This window comes from Acipenser ruthenus, chromosome 23 (assembly GCF_902713425.1).
Source record: "Acipenser ruthenus chromosome 23, fAciRut3.2 maternal haplotype, whole genome shotgun sequence".
NCBI lineage: Eukaryota > Metazoa > Chordata > Actinopteri > Acipenseriformes > Acipenseridae > Acipenser > Acipenser ruthenus.
The window spans coordinates 4,259,257-4,281,710 of NC_081211.1; positions in this window are offsets into that span (position 1 = coordinate 4,259,257).

The following is a 22,454-nucleotide window of genomic DNA, read 5'->3' on the forward strand; positions in this document are numbered from 1 at the left end:
AACCCAACTGTATAAATGGGCAATTGTATGTAAAAATAATGTGATAACTGTATAATGTGAAATAATGTATGATGTGATATCTTGTAACAATTGTAAGTTGCCCTGGATAAGGGTGTCTGCTAAGAAATGAATAATAATAATAATACTGTATGGCTGTTCACTTTTTGGTATTCAGGTCCCTGAATAAAACAACAGCTATTACTGGGGAATTTAACTAAACTAAATAAATTCATGTTAAAATGAGTTTTGATTCCTGTACTTATATCACAGTGTTATAGGATATGACTTGAAAACTCATTCTACCATTGAAGATGTTGAAAAGATTTGTAGTCAAAATGTTTGTCATTGAATTTTGTATTTCTAAATGTATCACTATGAAGTGTTTTATAGGTATAAATGAATTACTGGGAAACACCGGACATTTCAGTACAGTAATTATCTTAAAACCTCCATACTTCTATTTAGGTATTGACTGGCTTATATTAAATTAAAAACTAGGAATTGTAATATGTATTATAAGTTTTTGCTCAAGAGCCAACTTCCCAATATTTCGGCATGTTTCTACAGCTGCTATCAATAAATGACAGGGGTTCGGATTGGTCGAACATGGTATAAAAAACAGAATTGATGTGAGTGCCAGCTCTTTTCTGTTTCAGGCACTAGTTAATGGTAAAAAAAGAACATTTGCTGCATGATGGATTCAATATTTTCAGTTATTGTATCCCTGCATACGATTTAAGCTGATCTTGTAACAGTTTAGTCCCATTTAAACATAATTTAGCACAGAAAGCAATGGGCAACAAACGTGTCACGCTTGTTAGCAATGTCATGAAGACACCTTCGAGTCTGTTACTTAGTTAGCTATTCACTTCTCTGGAAGCAACAGCCTTCAGAACTGGAAGCAAATGCATGTAAGTGAAACAAATAAACCCTCAAACCATGAAAAAAATGAATATTTTATGAATATTCAACATTCTGTATTCCTTATTTTCACCTTTTTTTCCTTTTCAGCAGCATTTCTTTGCTGCATAATTAATGAGAGAGTATAGAGTGTGAATCTGTTTGTGTGGCAAATTCTTTTTTTTGTTTGTTTAAAAGGCACCTTGCATTTAAAAGGAAATTTCAAAGTAAGACTAATCAAACAAGAGATTTTCTCTTTGATGTAACTGTCTGTCGCCTTGTATCTCCTGAAGAATGCATATGATAACTTCAAATTAAATTAAACATACTATACTGGAATACAGTGAAGTTTTGCAATTATAGATGTATCTGCAGAACACAAGAAATGATTCTACATACAGTAAATGAGTCATTTTAATATACTTTACTATGATACTAACACCTTGTTTGCTTATCTAATAATCTTCAATACTGCTTCATTAATATATTTGAATGATTTAAATGGTGGTGGTATTTAGATCCACCATTGTTTAGATCGACTGAGTAGACCCAGTGGTTTATGAATAAAGCTATGGCCATATTGAACCAACATTCCCTCATCAAACCAGCTAACATTCCGCCAAAGCTAGGATAATAAAGGACAAAGTGATTCCTCCTTTCTTAGATTCTGTTCAGTTTTAGCAGCATCCTATTAAAAACCTGTACCTGAACCAGAGCCCTCCGCTGACATCAATCCTCGATCCTGCAATTTCCTGACCTCTCCTCTCTTATGCTTGATGTGCCTTTGAAATGCATGTTCACAATTTGCCTGGGAGAAGACTATGTGGTGAAAATGAGATTGGTAGCTGTATATGTTACACAAAAAAAGGATATTTTCCAAAGGTACATAAATACCTCGAGGAATTTAGTGGCCTAGAATAAGTTGTCAGGATTTGATACATTCAGAAGTTATGCAGAAAATATCCCCAACAAATCCATACATTTATGATCTGTTTGTGCAACTTGGTAAAGAGAGCATAACCCAAGTTAAGTCGGATTCATGACTGCCATCATATATGAAATGAATGGCTGCATTATGGTACTGCATTTCTAATGCACTTTACTGGCTTGCTGACAGCATTTGTAAGTCAATCCTTATAGCTGCTGCAGGAGACTCCAATATTAGCCAAGCTAATCCACTGAACCATCTTTGAGGATGATCATGCACTTAGATGAAATTTATATCACAGTAGCAATCCCAATCCCACTTTTCAATGGATGTGATGTGTCTTGTGCTGCATGATACAAGATTGTTAGATCCAACACTATCAGTGAGAAAATTGGCAAAACAGTTGTACTTTTAGGACATAATTGGATTTTTCAATAACACAGGTATGTAAACCAGAAATAATTATGTCATTTGTATATAAAAAATTAAATGTTTGGATTGAGAAAAGAACCCCTGACCCATCAAGGCTCATCCATTGCTGACAAATCAATAGCATCAGTGTATTTTTAAATGTGCGTTTTTAATTCTGATATATATACTGAGCATCAAAAGAAATGTATCACTTATATTTGAGCATCAAAAGAAACGTATCACATATATTTGAGCATCAAAAGAAACTTATCACTTATATTTGGTTAAAATTCACTAGATGTGATCGAAAAATGACGAACTCTGTTTTAGAGCAGGTGCAGTGACTTTTGTATTGTGCTGATTAACATTTGACACCACAAAGATGCTGCAAAATGATCTGTCGATCTTGGGCAGGTGTTGTGACTCTTGGTCTCCCAGTTCGTGGTCTGTCATTGACAGAGTGTGTCTGGTTATACCATCTTGCCAAGTTTGAAAGCCACAGTACGCTGCCGATTGCACAAAGGCGCTGCTCTCTTGACAGACGTGGGATATTGTTTTTTTTTTTTTATGTGATTTTCTTTATTGCTTATTATTCAAGCTTGCAATTCAACAACTGAAATCACTCCATATCCAGTGTCCAATCAACTGTCTCACTAATTAGGTGATTAAGTGCATATGCTTCAGTCATAGTCACTCAAGTGTGTCATGGTCAAGGATGAATGATCGAGTGATTAAAAAGAAACCAAAAACATTTCGTCAATGTCCATCATTTATATATCTTTTTTTTTTAAATAAATGTGTTACATTAGTGCTACGTTTCTTTTGATGCTCATATATTTAGTTAACTCTTCAAATCACATTTAGAATATCACATCAAATATAATTACACGTTGTATAGGGTTATCTGTCAACAATAATATCATACAAGTGAAGGCAAATTGTAAACAGTGGTTCCCACAGACATAACAAATAAATATTTAGAGTTAAATCATTGTTGTGCCATATATCATGAACATTTTAGAGGTTTGGGGGTAAAGTGCTTAACGCATACAGTGCAGTATATACATCTATTAGTATTTTAGCATTTTCAGCATGTGTGGCTTATTTGTGACTTGCAGACATAAGCGTTTCTCTGTAAATATTTCACTCATGCATTTAGGCAAATATCACAGGACATCAGCGGTGGCTCTTTTTTTGATTAAGATGCAGTGTGTGGATTCCTTGCCAGACAATGTCTCTGCTTAAAAGGTCACTGTTTTCCCAACAGATATACATGTGTGTGTGTGTGTGTGTGTGTGTGTGTACACACACACACACACACACACCGGTAAATAGAGATACAGTAGGATTGGGCTGTGTTTGGCCAGTAAACACTCTCTTTCTGAAACAACAGTATGACCGTTAATCAGGACTGTGCCAGCCAACAAAAGTAGTCACTATTTAGTCGTTAAAATTTAGTAGCTAAATACATCTACCAATTGTACTGAATGGGCGTTATAAAAAAACAACAATTCCAAAATCTTCTGTAGGCCGCCTTTCAGAACTCAAGTGAGAAAGGGATTCACAATCTCAGACATACGGCACATTCTCAGTTATATTGTATCTCTGGAAGATATTGCTATGGTAATAATGTCTGTTTCTGATCCAGGAGTCTTCTCTGAATCACTTTGACACAGTAATATGCATCTGCCAACATGTCTTATGTATCTGAATCGAGACTCTGCTCTGTGAGAAGACACCTGCTTCAATCATCTGTCCACTGCACTGGGCCTTCTGCTTCGACGTCAGATCTATCTTTGGTGGCAATGGTTTATTTCTTTGGGGAAACAATTTGATGAGATGTTTATTCAGTCTTGTAGTGAGGGACATCCTTTAACACAGCGATAAATCCTACTAGTTGTTGCTCAAGGTCACTTATTTCTTATTTAGTTTTAGTGCTTGTGTATTCAGAGCTCCAGAAAGGTGAGAGACAGCCGGGCATGGTAAAGGTGCGCTGGTTTTGTACACCAATATCCTATGCCAAAGAGGCTGTTTGACTTGTATCCCTTTTAAATTACATGCCAGTGAAGGTATGAGCTGAATTTGAATTCATTTTTTTTTTACATTACGTATCGCCTCCATCTAACTTCTTGTAATGGCAAATTGATCCAACAGGAAGGCTCTAAACGTTAGTAGACAGTCATGAATATACAGTGTTAATTCTGTCTGGAAACCTTACAGATTTGTAGTTTGCCATTGCTTATCAACAGCTTTACATTTATATATTATCTATCTAGCAGCTAATAATCTTGGATGAATGCTAGTATACAGCTTGTATATTTGTAGTTAAATTGTACAGTGCAATATGCATATAATTTACTTTATTTTTATATATGGCATAATATATTTAAACATAAATGATTTTTACATACTGTAAATACATTTTGTATTTGGTAATCCGTAATAAAATGGAATATTTGAATCCCTGTATTACACTAATGCTTTGAATTTATTTATTCTTCTCTCATTTTCTACTGTATGGATATTTCGGATGATATACCTGCAGTCCTTTTCTCTCTCTCTAATGCAAAATATATTACTGCGGTCTGGTGGCATTACTCAGAGTCCTAATGTAGTTCCAGGAACACTCAATTAACCAGGTTAATAGACCTTTGGATAACACAGTAGCAATACTCTAGTTGTATAAGGGTTAATTTCGTTTCCAGCTCCCTGGAAGCTACAATCTTCTGATGTGGGGGGAAATGAGAGAGAGTTGAAACAAATAGCTGCATTGGGAGCAACGTGTGGCCTTCGCTTAAACAGAGCTATAAATCATTGCCCTGACACAGTGTGCGAATGAACAAATGCTGGCAGGGCTCGCACCCCTCCAGGCAAACTCTACAAACACTCAGTGTATCTGTAATGAAACACCACATTGACTTGCCCACACAGATATTAACCATATCTGTGCCAGGGTCCGTTTGAAGTGCTTCTGTTTTCTATGTGCATGCCCAATACTTTCTTTTGGGGTCCCAAGTCACTTTAGGGTAACAGTAATATACAACAGAAATACAGTTCTCTTGAGGCAATATACAATAGGATATTTCTTACATTGTGTTTTACCTTTTGGCTATGGTATACAGCATACACACATAGGAAATTAGAGCTCAGCTCCTTACTACAAGACACTCATCCTAAATTCACAAACACCAGTTTTGAAAAAATAAATAAAGAAAAGTCACTGCTGCATCAAAATTCTTGCTTTTCCGAAGGACACCTGATGCAGGCCAAAGAAAACCGTCAAAACCTTCCTTGAGCTGATTCCGAGTACATACAGAGCTGAAAGGTCATGTTGTAACACCTGCTACACAGAAACCTATAGTGTGAACTTCACTGGGATCAAAGTGAGTACAATGCCCCATACTTCTCACAGTTATAGAGCTCACTTTAATAATATATTTTAGTCTAAAAGCATACAGTACATAACAGCCATTTCCCTAAAAACAGTCGCACTGGAACAGCACTCAAAAGGAATGAAATTCAACTGCGGTCTGCATCGAAGCCTGTGATCACACAGCGATTGATACAGGACATTGTAATGGGGAAGTGATATTCTACTTGTTTCTTTCAGCTTGCACGGAGAAGGCATGCCGTGAAATTCTGTTTGTGTCGAATTTGATGCAGCAGGCCCATGGGATTGGAGCGGATTGTTTATTTTTATTTTGGGGGAGGAAAGCAGTCACATTCTATTACATTGCTTAGTTAAACCTCTCAAAGAAATCATTGGATGGAAGATGGATAGACAGATCAGAGGTGCCCGGGCGCATGAGCCCACCCTACAGGGATGCTTACTTGGGTAACGCAAGGAGAAAAGGTTGTTTGAATGAAAACAACTGCTAATAAACAGAATTGAGATGAGCAAATATATTTTATCCTTGTGAAGGTTAGGTAAAAAGGGCAAGAAATCAGGCAGCTGTTTAAATGCTAATGCTACAAAACACTTTGATTTAACAAAAATAAAGGAAAACAAATGATTTTTTTTAACAAATAATAACAATATACAGTCACGCTTTTGGGCACCAACACTCTTTCTTAAACCCCAGGCTCTACAGGACTGAACATACAGACCAGGTGCAGCCTTTTATACACACCTACATCAGTTTAACTAAACTGAATGACCGATTGACCCACCAATCAAGGCCTCCATTCCAGCCACACTCTCACACGGAAAGTATTTTAAATCAAGGCCCAACCCTTTTCTGGGTCCAATTAATATACACATTTAACAGCTAACACGATTGAATATTTATAAAATAAACACATTTAAATATGGAACTAAACATAATACTGGTATTGATGTTGTTGGTGGAATAATTCTGCACATTTATGCTGTAGAGTATAGGAGTGAATAAGAGCCAAAATAAATCACGACAATATCACTATTTACAAGTGAGGGGTTTTCACCCTGTCACAATCCTCAATACAATAAAAAAAATACATCAATAATAATAATAATAATAATAATAATAATAATAATAATAATACAAATAAAACAGGTTTAGTATCTTAAATAGCAAATTTAGTATCAAAATCCAAGAGTTCAACTTTTTCTCACCACACTGAGTCATAAGGGTTAGGTTAGGTAACATTGCAAAGAGAAACTTGTTTTTTTTCCCCCTCAGTTTCTTTACGTATATAAATAAGGTGTGTTAATACTACCTTGGAAATGAAGTGGCATGTGATCTCAGTTTCAATACCAGCTAAATGTTTAAGGTCAGATTTGCCATGACAGGTTTTGGTAATGGGATGGGTGGCATATTTTACAGCAGTCTAAAAACAGATATTTCACAATTAAACATAATATTTATTAAAGCAGAAAATAATAGTGCTGTCACATTCAAATTGATCCGCGAGAACGGGGTAAAAAAAAAAAAAAAATCTGCTTTGTAAAACATACATCAGATGTTTGAATTACTAGTTGTTCTCATTGTATTTACATTAGTTACTATATCAATACTCAATACTGTGAAAATATAGGAGGAAACCTAAGGGAGAACTGTCTTGCTTATTTAATTGTTTGTATTAATAAACAAAACTGGCTTGATCCCTAAGAAGAGGTTAAGGTAAACCAATAACAATGTTAGATATGAAGGCTAATCCCGTCTGAACATTATATACATTTAAAATATGAAACCAGCATATCAAATATCATCACTTAAATAGCACCCAGTCTATTAGTCATTAGTAATAAAGTGTTACTAAATTTCTGAGTGCTGTTTAAGGCAACAGGTAAAGACAAAACAGTTTCCATTCTCCTTTGGAAGGAAGGCCTGGTAAACTGTACCTTGTGAGGCGTGTTCTATAGCTTGTTTAGTTTCACGTGTGTGATGCACTGCCATTACGGATTCTGACTGGTCTGTGAGATGAGGTTAAAAGCTCTAGAAACAGTAAATTGTAATGTAGCTGGAGTTTATTTTTGTAGTGTTAAGACGCTTGCTTGCGATGTGAGTGATCGCTGATTCACGCCCAGCCCCTGCCCTCTTACACATGCAATATCCAGTATTTCTTTACACTTTTAGACTCGCATTTGTTTAGGTTTAATTAGCCAAGTCCTGTTGTTGTCGTTGTTTGTGTTCCTACAATGCTCATATTACTGAACCTGGCATTCAATTTCTTGAAATTGCATCTCATGCAGAGCTGCATTAGAGTACGGCTCCCAGTGTCTATTAGCGCAGGGATCTTCAAACGTCAAACAGATCCATGTTTCTGGAAGTAGGCACGCGCACTTCTTAAGATCTCATATCCACTATTGTGTCATGATTATATAGGATAGAAGACTAAAATAATCTTTCTGTGGGAGTGTGCATGCATTGAATGTGTGAAAAGCGCCTTTGGCTGTGATTATGAAATGGTCTGCCACAGATTTAAGCTGCAGGAATCTAGAGAACTCCTACAGATAGAAGGATATTGCAGATGTTCATGGAGATTAGCTGGGGTTATCTAGGCCTAAACAGAGACTAGTGCTTGCAGAGAAACACCAGCTAAATATTCCAAATAGGCTTGCAAACGGGTCTAAAATGATTGCCTGAAGACTTTTCAACGCTTGGATGGTTTCATATATTTCCTTGTCAAGTAGAGCCTTGAAGATAAACCATGACTATCTGTTTCATTCCTAGAAAACATTGTTTAAATATTTGGGTAATTAAGTCTGGTTTTTATACAATTTGGATCCATCTATTGAGAATGGATGGCAGATTATCAGTTTAAAAAAAAACATGTGTCCCTTTTAGGTGGTGGTGATTGACAACATTGAGTTATGCCAATCATAAGTCAGCATGTCATAGTTGTTTGTAATTAGGTGAGAAAGGGGCGGTGTTTGGACAATAAATTATAAACAGCAATGTGTAGCAACCACTTGAAAAAATGGCAAAACCATATTCAGATTAAAGATGCATCAGTTTGAATCACAACGGCCGCCAGATTGACCACTTCTTCCAAATCTAAGAATGCTAAAATTACAGTCAGGTTTTAGATGCGACAATTAATCGATTACTGATCGCCATAGCTTATAAACATTCATTGATGAATGAATCGCCCTGGTGCCTTGTAGTGTATTATATTACTAGTGCATGCATGTTTTAGCATTTGAAAGCTTTCGTGAAGTCTACATTTGTGTTGCTTCTTGCTTTTGAATAATAACGTTTTCTCAATGCATAGATTATGAAGGACAGAGGCAGTAATATCTGCATAAAGGTCACATTACAGACCCATTGAATACAAACAGTGCCATCCTGGCTCTATAGAATATTGACAGTGTTATAGCAAGCGTGTATAATATTGTGTCTTCTGAACATTTCACAGATCCCTGAAGTTTGAAGCTGCTATGGTTCTTTTACCAAGCAGGTATCTATCTGCCTAGCTGTGCTTGAGACTCTCAAAATGTATTATCCATGTCATTTCTAAATGAATTAACTATAATGAGAATAAGGTGTCTCAAGATGGTGTGACAATAATCATTGCGTAACTATGTAATATTATCTATGTAATTAAGGTGATAAGTAATACATGGGTGACAATTTATATTAAGTGGCACTAGCTGGTGATGATAGTATTATGAAATCTTAATGTAAGAAAAAGGGAATTTTATGTGGCAACCGTACCATAAACAGTAATTAAACCATAATTGTATAATTAAATTCAGTATTATAAAAACTTTCTTATAAACATTGCGAGAGTGTTTTACGGAGACAGTCTTTCATATCCTGAAATGACCAGTACAAGATTAAACACACGCAAATGTGATTGATTGATTGATCTTTCTGTGCAGTATACAGTACCACATCAGAAAGCAGGCCTTGTTGGCTTTCCAGGTTGTGTTTAGCTTTGGTTTCAGCTTCACACGCGTCTTCCCTTCTTGTAGCCACTCTGTCAGCCTGTGAAACTGTGGTGTAATGGTAAAAGAAGTGGGTAAACTAACCTCTTTGGTATTCCAGCCCGGGCAGTGGCATGCTATGCTATAAAGGGTGTCCATAGATGCCCTTAGTAGATTACATGCATGTCAGTTGTGGTGGTTGTACAGAATTGTGGGTTAAAGGTTAATCGGAAAAGATTCTGCCGATCATTAAATACGTCTGAGTCGCTTTATCTAATAAACTGGAATATGCATTGGCTTTAACCCTTTACATAGCAATTATTTGAGTAGAAGTGGGTCAACACCATAGTCCCCAAATGAGAAGTGAGGACTCAGTTTACCCGCGTTTACCCTTGACTAAATGACTGCTGTGAAATAAACATTCATACTGCTGCTAGTACCTGCAGCAGTGGGGGTTATTGGTTCCCTCTTCAAGTTCCAGTGCAGCTCAGAGAACAGAATTCTAATAAAAAGCAAGGAATCTGTTCTGTTGTTAATATATTCAGCATGAAAAAATAAAACTATTACATAGCATTTCTTTTGCGTATATAACAAAATAATAGTCACTTAGCATGCTATTATATAATTGTGCATTCCCTGTGTGATAAATACAGTTAGCAAAAGAAATGAGTTTCTTTATAGATTTATTTTTAATATATAGTACAGTATATGAATATCTGCTCAAAGTGAATGAATATATATATATATATATATATATATATATATATATATATATATATATATATATATATATATATATATGTTATTTAGCCAAATATACTGCATTTGTCTTAATATAGCCTACAAAAACAACACTGTAGCACAGATATGCTTAGCATGCTGGCAGCATTATATCTGAATAATAGATTTACTTGCAGTTCATTTATCCTTGGTTTTGGAAAAAATGGTCTGATTTGTAATTTCTGCATCTGTCAAACCAACATGCTCGTATCAATTACAGACGCATAATACCAGTTTCCCTGTCCCTAAACTTAAAATGCCAATGAAATGAAAATATTTCAATTTCTTCAGGCTCGATTTTATCCGTTTAAACCTTAGCCAAGCTAACAACAAATCCTAATCTTAAACTCCTTTTACTCGAAAAGGAATTCAAAAGCAAATGAAACGTGAACACTGTTCTACTCCGTGGTAGTCCAGGGCACAAATCCCTGGGCCATACAGAACCCTGCAGAATCCTAAAGCTAAAAAGCATGAGTCCAACCCCTTAACATTATTAAGTTTATGTGTAGATATAGGTAGCAGATGTTCCCGGAGCCTTTTTCAGTGACAAATTAATAACCTGTGATCCCCATACCTTGGGTCTATTATAGTTAAACTACTATATACATATATCACATCCACAACGATGAAAAGGATTTTCCATTCTCAATCCAGACAGATAATGGGAACCAATCACCTAACGAACTGGAATAGTGGCTTGGCTTTTCCACCCCCTCTTATTAAACTGTGTTGAAAATGCCCCTTCGCTTCAGTTAAATAGACCAGTTTTAGGGCTATGCCATATGAAGTTAATTGATATTTTAGAGGAAAAGACAAATATAAAACAGTCATTATTACAGAAAATGCAGTTACAGTGTCAGTGTTTGACCTTACTAAATTAATCAAGTAATGCCTTATCATTGCAGAACCGTGGAATGGGGCCCAGAGTGTCCTATCCGATCTGTTATGAGCTTTTTCAATCTACAGCTTTGAGAGTTCCCCGTCTTCTGCAAACATAGTGGCATCTGTTGCCTAGCTTGAGCTTTCTCCTAATGTACAAAGAAGGTTTGCTTTAGCAGGAACCAGTCTGGGATGAACCAGAATTTGGCCAAGACAAATCCTCACAGTCAGACCATTCTCGAAATTCATCTCTGCTAAATGGCTGAAAATGCCTGCTCCGTCAAGCTGAGACACTGCCAGCTTATCACATCAGATCTGATCTCCACGAGCTGTTCAAAAGCACAAACAGAGAAAACAGTTCCATTGGAACAGTTATCCATTATAACTGACCTTGGGAGTAATTAGCACCGGCCAAGAATGAAATAGAATAAAGCATCCCTTTTTACATGCGTTGCTGTTCAGTAAGGATACAAAATCATCATCTTCTCTAAATCAAGATCAAAATCAAAAGATGTGCTATGCAAGGTGTAATAGTCACCAATAAACTGCTAACAATATCCAAGGTTCCATTCCTGCAGCCCTGCATTCCCATTGAAACATTACTGAGATCAGTAAAAGATAAGCATTAATATCCAATTGCACTAGTGCCGTACTTGGAACCTGAATTGGCTTTGACAGTTTTCTGAGGTTCATATATGTGGTTATTACATATCGTGCACATTTTATTCCGTAAATACAGTAAACAGCCATCTCTGATGGTGCTATGTATGCATATCTTACATCATATTCTGTTTATGCCTTCATATTATTTTTATTATATTATATTCACTTTTTGTCTTAGCCAACGAGACTAAGAAACTTCCCCAAAACACCTGTTATTTTTAATCTGGACAAAGAGCTATTTGATAAAGAAAGGTAAGAATAAAATAAAGCTGTATTTCTCTGTGTTCTCTTTAACATGTGTGCGCAGTGTGTGTGCGTGTGTGTGCGTGTGTGTCTGGGGGTGTAAATTGACATGCAGTAAGAAAACTGTGGGTAGAGGCAGGCATTCAATCATAGTCTTCACTTCAGGTCTCCCACATAAACGCTTCTAGAACTGTAGAGGCAATGTCAAATTAATGTCGTAATAACTTTGCTTCCCTCACAATGACATTTTAAGGAACAGCTTTAAAGGAATACCAGCATCCACTCACTATGATGTCTGCAACCATTGGGAGTGGTTCTGTTACTCTGGTAGTTCTCATCGTTTTTCTCCAAATCTGCCTTGGCTTTGAGCTTGTCTGGAGAATTCTAAATGCCATGACTTCATCATTCCATGCAAAGCAAGCGAGTTTAAAACAATTCCAAATGTTATTTGAGGATTTTTTTTTAAAGAGATATAAAATCACACAAATATTGGGATTATAAAACTAGCATAACTAGGGATGTTGGTAATACATACAGAACTGTACTGTTGGTAATATAGACACACAAATAAGGTCTGGTTAATTTATAAACTTAGAATTCGAAAATGTAGAAAATGTTTCAAATCAAGAGGAATAAACAATGTTTTCAAGGTGTCATACACAGAGCACACATAGGCCTCTGAAGGCCAAATGAGGAAGCAGCAAGAAACTAAAACAGGTGTTTATTTATGTATTTATTTATTTGAAATACCGTATTCCTTCGAATTTAAGAAATTTTTTCTTCTCAAAAATAGCCTGTGTCTTAAATTCGAGTACAGTATAGTGATGCGGGTATTAAAATCGTCAACAAAAGACGTGACTACCCGATTTTCAAAGATGCGTCATTAGCTTCATGAGGAATTCAAAGAGAAGCTTTTTCAGTTTCAGTGTTTCGTTATTCGGCTCAGTTCTAACAAAGAGTACCAGCTTGGGGACAGATCAGAAATGCTGATCAGACCCCCGTATTTTTCGGCATTCCAAGTAATACCACAGTTCACAAATTGGGAGAAAACAGGTGTAAATCATGACTGGAAATGAGAAGCAGCACATAACTGTAATGCTCTGTGTGATAGCAGACAGCCACAAACTGACTCCATATGTGTAATTAAACTAATTAAAATATTTGTAAATGCAAATATATTTGATTTTTTATTTTTTCCTCAAATTGAGGATGGGAAATTTGGTCTGCGTCTCAAATTCGAGGGCGTCTTAAATTTGAAGGAATACGGTATATATGTTCAGAGGTTGGTCCACTGTCTGGTACACAAGCATCTTGTTTACAGCTGCAGATATACAATATTCAGGAAAGGTAGGTCAACTTAAAAAAGTCTGAACTGGACTCATGGATGTATATCCAAGTTCAAGGTGTTTTGTCCTTAAATTCACTTCAGAATATAATTTTTCTCAGTAGAAACTATATTTTTTTTAACAGGGTTTGTTTAGTATTTGGTTCACACACTTTTTTTTTTCAATCAATTAACTCTTTCATGTAGGTCTTGTCAAATGTACTTCCCTTGGATCTTACTAGATAACAGACTACAGCATCATGACTCCATGTCTGGTGTAGTCGTGTCTGGGAGTGCAGGAGCTGCTGGATTAATAAGCACAATGTTGTAATGTTCACCATCGGTATAAAGCGGAGACTGCATTTAAAAAAAATTACTGTAAACGCTCAATTTATAAATAAATAAAATAAACAAAATTCAAATTATGCAAAACGATTTTTCCTCTAGCTGTGCTTCAGTGTGACAGGAATAAGCCTTTCCCTAAACGAAACTGCAGCGAAAGTAAGGAACAGGCTTGTACAATTAGCATAACAGTACACGGCCACCAGATATACATGGGCTGCATTGTGGAGGCGTCAGAAATGGTCAATGTGTGTTGGTTCCTAAGAAGGACAATGCACAGGGTACCGCCCGTTTCTGAGCTAAGAGAACAATTGGCGTTTGTTGCCAAGGAGGCTGTAACTATGCTCATCACAGAGATCCATGGGAATCAGACAGCAGTAATATCTGGGATATCAGTTCAGTATATCAATAAGTGCGCAGCTGAGTGTGAAGCAGATGTGACACGATCCTTCCTAGAAACCCCTTGTCTACTTGGATATCCTGACCTCATTGTCAGACTGCCGTCAAATGTTTTATATGGTCTTCCAATGGGCTGGTACAGCTGCAGTTTAAATGTTCTATAGCGTGGTCAAATTAACATTGCTGGGAATAGGGCCCGATATTGCCAGAGCTAATAAAACAAAAAAAAATGGGATTTTGAAATCTTGTTCACCATTTAACAATATTAATAATTGACGAAAAGCCACTGACATGCACAATTAACTATTTTCTTACATTTGCTTGACTTGACTCCTTTATTGATTGAGTAGCAAAGCACCAGGCCCCATGGTGTTTTTGAATTGCCACGTCACGCCAACAGTTGGGGTTTCTGCGGCGAGGGCTGTTACTGTGTTCAACAGAGCAGTGCACAAGGAACAAAGCACCGTCCTTCAGTATCGGGGCTATCACTTCAGTATATCAATAATTGTGCAGCTGTGCATGAAGCAGGCGTGACACGGTCCTTCCTAGATTTCCCCTGTCTAAACTGATTCACAGTCAGTCAAGCGGGCTATCCTGACCCTGTGGCCTCCCACATTCCCTACAGCACCACACACTTCACAAGGTGGCATATTAGCAGTGATAACCCTCAGTCTGTACCTGTCCCCACATTTTAAGACTACAGAGGTTGGGAACCTTTATAACCGTTACGACCTTAAAGATGAAGAGCCTGTTCTGTTTTAACGATTGTTTTTTGAGTATAAGACAGTTATTATTACTTTATTAGCATGTGTTACAAAATATCTGTTGTCCTTCTTGAGGTATGAGATTTATTGCGTTCTGCTGTCTACCGGGCCTTGCGGTGGGATGTAGTGACAAGCAGGTTTGAAAGAAATTGAGCTTTTGAAAAACAGCTAAAGAAAAAAAAAAGCTAAAATAGTAAATCTGCATGTATTTTTGTTGTTAGGTAAAAATCTTAAATTTTACTGAATATAAACAGTTGTTACACAGGCATTATCTGTTTATTTTTCTATATTCTGAGACTGTTTGAAGGAATGTTTTTTAAGGATTGTTTTTATAATGTGTTTATGAACATTCTCTTAGTAAACAGGGCTTGCAAACTTGATTTAATTAATCAAAATGGCCCTAAACAAAAGCATTAGAACGTCTTTTTTTAAGTGTTTACAAACAATAATATTAGATGTGAAGGGTTGTTTTTGCCTATTTATTTTTGATTAAAGAAATACATGTACAACTGGTAAATCTGCATGTAAAACACATTAACTATACTTCTCTATTTACTCAATGTTTTGCCATGTTTTACCTCATGGGAGGCTTGTCTTACAAAGCATTGCACTCAAGCAGTTTTTGATCTTTCTGTTCTTATATGCAAACATAATTATTTATTTTCTAAAAAAAAAAAAAAAAAAAGAAAGAAAACTATAACAAAATAACAAAAATGCAATTTACACTTTTAAAAAATGTGCTGTATAAATCACCAGTGAAGGCTTTAACAACATCAGCAACTTGAACCTAACCTGCAGAAATGTCTATTTTATTCAAAGTGAGGCACCCAGCTGCTTGTCAGTGTTTGGGTAGCAGTGCCATCGTCAGGCAAACTTTGGTATTGATAAAAAAAAAAAGGTTTCACTCACCTTCAGTAAATAGGGCAATAAATTACTCACAGTAGCTTTTCAACCTATTTAAATATTTAATATCATTTTAAGTTGCCTGCTTATTCTATAATAGCACAATTTAGGTTAATGAATAAAAAATAAAGGTGAGTGCAGTATTTGAATTTTATCTGCACTGATAAAAATTTTGAAGAAGTGGATCGATCTGTGTCTTAGTTGCCATTTCGCTTTTCAATGTACTTTAACAGGAAATAGAAAATGCAAACAGTTAAAGATACTCCATAAGGTTTTAAAAGTATTTTTTATATACTGTAAAAAACGGTGTATAAGTCACACCAGTGCATAAGCCCCCCCCCTCTTTTTGAGACACCAATTTCAGGAAAAAGCCTAAAGGTCACACCGGTGTATAAGTCACTCCCCACTTTTTAGGACCCCCTGAAAAAACCTAGAAAATAGACTTATACAAAGGTTTTTACAGTAGTTTTGAAGATTGTTACCTTATGCGACAATCGGAGAGCTGTGTGTATAGTAGACTCTCTCTATTCTGAAACCTGGTAATCTGAAACATGCTATGAAATAATGAAATGCATGCTGATAGAAGTGGTAGAAACTTCAGTGTCTAGAAGCTTCTATGATGTGTGTAAAGTACTGCTTCTGTATTGTTTCCAAACGGTTGCAACAGGGTCCAGATTCATTGGGTTTGGGTTAGTGTGAGTCTACTGTAACATGTTATCTGCCTTACTGTAGCTTTACACTGCTGTAATGTCTAAAAGCCATAAAAGGCTTTAAATGTGAAAAAAAGAAAACCTTGTCTATGTAGCTAAAACCTCCCTTGAGCAATATTGTTATAAGTGAGGCCATCCTAGTTGTTAATACAGGTATTAAAACATATTATAAACTATAATAAATACTGCCTGGCTTCTTATAAGCGCACAGAATTGATGATTATAGTAAGCAGACAGCAAATAATTATATGAATATAACAGATGCTGAATCTTTAGTGCTATTATACACTTGTATACCATAGGTATTGAATGTGAAACAGGTGTTGTGATGTGTGAAATGCTGCATTCTGATGTTTTAATGTTTTTTTTTTTACTCTTCAATGACACAAAGACTGCCCATATTAGGCAGCTAATTCTTGTACTGTAAGGGCTGTAGGAACTCATTCAACTTTGAGATGAACTTTTCAGCAATTTCATCATTCGCCTTAACATTCATGATCTTTACAACGCTGAACTCCAAACATATGATAATAATAACAGCAATGACACCCTGTTAAAAGAATCTGTGGTTCCTTCCTAGGGTTGCTGTTGTGACTGCAGAACTCATCAGGGTCAAAGGGCAGGCCTTCATACTGCATCCAGCCCTACAGACCTTCTGAGCACGCGACTCTAAAATCCACAGCTGGGTCTGGCTGCGGCCCAGTCTTTGTGGTTGCCATGGCGTGAGCATCAAGAAAATGCATAGAAATGGAAATAATCATAAATTCTTGTTCTCTGCTATCAAAAAATGCTGTGAAAACCAACAGAAATTACAAAATGACTTCAAATGGGATTATTGGTTGATGAGTAGCACAGAGAGACTGCATCACTAGTTTCTGTGTCACTGAATGCCTGCATGTGGCCATCCTTTGAGTTTGCATGACCTCCAGTATTGACCTCCAGTATTGTCCATGGAAATACCAGGTGTTTTGATGGAAGCTGGTGCAGGGAACACATTGCACAGTGGGGTGATTAGCTTTATAATCACCTACATTTTCTTCCCTGTGCTGCGTTAAAATGTGGCCTGTTTGTTCAGTTATTAGTTTAAAGGGATATCTCTTCCATTTTCCTAATATTAAATGTATTACCTGTTTAATGTTTAAAAAATCTGAAAAGGATTGGTTAAAAAAAAAAAAAAAAAAGACACAGGAATTGAAAATGTTAGAAAATATGACATTAACCAGAAAATAAATCATGTTGCCACTGCTGGTAATTCTGCAGTCTACATACAGTTCTACAAAGGTTTCTTCAGGGCAACGGTTCTGACTTTGTGTTTGCAAGTTCTAACTCCATTGAGATCCACTTATTCGCTGCACAGCATGTGAATAAATCAAATGAAAAATAAAATCATGCTTTGTATTTTCTACCAGAAGGAAGGTGTCTCTTCAGCAGTGCTACAGAGACAGATCAATCCTTTATCTACCTAATCAGTTTATAATTGCCTGGAGGGAAAACAATAGGATCTCTCCTCTCTCTTTCAAGTTTGCAGCGATAGCTAGAGAAGACGTCTTGTTTTGTGAATTGCTTTACAGCACTTTTGTTTTGATAACCTGTTGAAATAATTCCCTAATGGATATGTACTTCATTCTTAGTGCACTACCAGTTGACTGGGGTTTATGCTATCAGTTAACTGCACTATTTATTTATGTAATATGTAAGACCAGGTCAATGTATCTGAAACTCACCCTGGTGTCAATTAAAGATCAAGTAGATTAATTGTATTTATTTATTAATTGTTTTCCTGTCATCTGGGCATGTCAATTTAATTTTTGTTATCATAATACTTTGTTTATACCATCGACTTCACTGTCCAGTCCGAGAGAGAGAGAGAGAGAGAGAGAGAGAGAGAGAGAGGAGAGAGAGAGAGAGAGAGATATCACTGGTCATGGGACACTACTGGTAACCGTGGAAACCCAGTACTGCAATGGGTAACTGCAAGAGAGATTAGAAGCTGTGGAAATTCAGATTAGTTGTTGGACTTTTCAAATGAGTTCATAGCCATTTCCCAGGTTATACCGAAGAAAAACGTATCAATAAAAAACATTTGAGAAACAGCGCGCGGAACTACTCAGAAAATCATTGAAAAGTAAAGAAAACATCTTTGGAATCCACTTGCTCTTTCATTGATGTACCACAAACACCAATGACACTAAACAAGTAACACTTCAAGTAACACTTAACTATGATATACAGACTTAGCTCCTATGATAACAGCCTAGTCTAAGCAGACACGGTTAATAATTCACTGTTCTGAGGTTAAAAATAGAGCCATTTATTGCACATAATTGTTTGTATTCTTATAGAATACAATACAGTAAATATTAGGTTAATATCCCAAATCTAATAAGTCACTTATAAGGTATATTTTTGTAGAAAGTGTGTTTGTCACCATGCAGCTATAGCCAAAAGTTTAGCATCACCCTATAGAATTAACTAATATTTGCTTCATAAAGTTGAGTAAAACCTGCTGAATAATGTTATGTTGAATTACATACCGCTTTGTAAAACTTAATGAAATAAAAAATGTGACATTTCGAAATCTAACATGAAATACTGTACTACTATTAAGGCTTCCGGTAGACTTTTGCGATATCAATTTATAGTTTCTTTGATTACATGATGTTAAATAAAAGACCTAAATTAGGTTGATAGAGTTTTTCTTTATTAAATGATGTCTCACTCCTAAAATTCTAGATAATCCAAAACTTGTGACGAGAGCTGTAATAACAGTTTCATTTTCCTTTTATACACACAAAAGGTGCAAACTTGGTCTAAAGCTTTGATAAATCCGTCTCTTCGTATTTTAAAAATAAAATCGCTGTGCCCTCAGTTTTCAGATCAGGTTTCTCTTGAAGTCATTGGGTTAAAGTGTCTTTGAAATGTCAAGACTGTGCATGTCATTTATTCAATGATATTGCAATCATCGCGTTCAGATTGAGTGAAATGGTCTTGCCTGACAGATCTGGCAGTGTCAGGGTCTCTTGCACAATATCCTCTTTTTACTCTTATTTGTTCAAGATAGCATCATCCTTATTACTGTAATAAATAATATCTTCACTTTTTAATAAAAAGGTAGGTGAAGTTGTCAGCACAGGAGAGAAGTTATTTGGTTAAGCTTTTAGTAGGAGGGTGTTTTAAAAATTAAACTAATCACATTTTAAAATCACTTTTTTTTTTGGAGGTGCCCTGAATTTTTGTCATCTATCATAAGTAAATATTTCTCTCATTAAAAAAAAAAGTCTCATCCTGCAAATTTATGGAAACATGATATTTTTCACAATTGTATAAAACTAGCAAGACGCTAGTTTTTTTTTTTTTTTTTTTGCAAACAATATGCCATTGTTGTTTTGGAATAAATAGTTAGTTAAACATTTTCCTGTGCAATGCTGTCAGTTTGTTACTATGGTTACCAAATACCCAGTTTCCTCTTTCGTGTCACTGTTCTATTACTTCCTCTTTAAAATGCACGCCCCCTTTTCTGTTTCCTCCCACCTCACCTCCTGCACCTTCATTCTGGAGAGCGGGGATTATTAGGCCAGCTTCTCTCCACCCCTGATATGCATTGATGCTAAATATACATCCTGTATCTGCATTACAGACTTTCATATAGAGCAAGGGACTAATGTAGGGTATTGAAACATTCTTCATATTGCTTTCCAGCTGTTTTACAAGGCAGACACAGAACGTCATCAAATGTAGAAAATTCAGATGCAAAAACCAAGGAACCTTAAACTTCCAAGATATATCACCTGTACCTGGATTTACTTTTAATATTAATATTGGTACTATTTCACACAGTAAATTACACTTTCGTCTTCAAGACAAGGAGGTATAGAACGATGTTTAATGAATCTCCTCCAAGCGGCTAATGAGTTAAAAAGCATAAGACATGCACTTGCCTCTCGACTATGGAGCTCGCTCTTTATTTGAATGGTAAGTCGCTCACTTTGAACCGTATGGTTTGTGGTTCACGTCCAGCCCTTGTCTTTCCATTCAGTTCAATAGGCTTTAATTCATTACAGTGTGATTTCCACGTTCTATGACTTTCAACACTCAATCGTAACACAATGAGGTTTAGAGCTATAAATAAAGCGTCGACCTCGAAAACTAAAGTTTTTTTTTTTTTTTTTGTTTCTGATGCAAACAGGGATCAGATCTCTTTTTGGTCATAAGGATTTGGAGCCCCTTAACTGAAATGAAATTCCTCACCTAATCTCTCTGCCAGTTCTGCTTTATTAGCGCATTACCCTTGTATGACAGAAATAGTCCCACTAACTTCTTTAGACCTTATCAAAGGGAGAGCCAGAGGAGCGATGTGGCTGGGGAGAGCCACAGCCCTCATGGGACCCCTAATGAGCTAACTGTGCATTTTTAACAAGAGCACGATGCCTTCATGTGATAGGGGGCCAAGGATGACCTTGTTCCAGCACTGTCTATCATTTGTTATATTTCTAAGAATAAAAACATCTTTGGTGGAAATAAAGGGAGAGAACGCTGGTTGTAGCAGCATAATGAATTACCAGAGCCGGTCAAGCCAGGATACTTTCCTTGTGGGCAAGCAGACCCTACGGTTTCCATTTGTTCTTTTCTTTTTCTTTTTTTCAAAGCCTGGCTGGTGAAATCCATGCATATGTTCTGCCTCATCATGTACACTCTTAAAAAACAAAAGGGGGTTCTTGGAGGAGTTCTATATAGAACATTAGAACTCAGATGCTTTATATCTGGAACCCAATCATAATTGTGTATCTGGAGTACTGTATATATACCCCCTCTATTGTAAAAATCTGTATAATTATTATTAGTAGTAATAATAATAATAATAATAATAATAATAATAATAATAATAATAATAATAATAATAATAATAATAATAATTTATACCTTCCAATAGATCTGTAGTATAAAAATATTAATACAACTGACTTATGAACTAGTGTGGAACAAGCTCTGTTTAAGAAGTACCGTGTAGTTTCTGTTTGCTTGGACTTCACTGTTTCCAGCACGGATGACATTCAAGAGGGTAAATGAGGCTAAAGTGTAGCAGGAGAAGGTCTAGGAATGGTCTGGGAGGTACCCAGGGGATCAGACACGACTGGTCTCTCATTCACAAATAACATTGTCTGTGTGGCACATTTTTTGGCCTCGCTGTGAAAAGAAAGAAAGAAAGAAAGAAAGAAAGAAAGAAAGAAAGAAAGAAAGAAATTGGAAAAATAAACAATAAAATAATAGTTTGTATTTATTTACCATAAAATGAGTCTTTCACTGGGATGGAAATGCATATTTTAATGATATTATTATTATTATTATTATTATTATTATTATTATTATTATTATTATTATTATTATTATTATTATTTGTTGCAGTAGTCGTAGTATTAGTAACACCCGTTATTTAAAATGTTCATAAGTTTAAGAATTGAATTATTCAGCAGTAAACTAAAATAATTCACGTTTTACAGACAGTCTGAAAATAGTGTTCAAAATTCCAACTTGTCATGCTTTGACAGCAGCCCTTGTACATATTTAAGTCTATTCAATTAATATAAACACTGGCAGATCTAAATGCTACCACTATTTAAATAATGAATAAAGGTCCAATAGTTATAAAATCAAACTCCCAACAGCTCATGTTAAATAAGAAAATGAAGAAAGTTGGCGGTATTTAGATCAATAGACTCCACCGCTTTTTAAAAACCCATCCATTCAATCTTTCACACACATTTTACTCTACAGAACAGTAAACATATTTCAATCCCATGAGAATTTTATATCAGGTTAAATTCACAAGGATAATGTATCGTATTTATTCATTTTAATT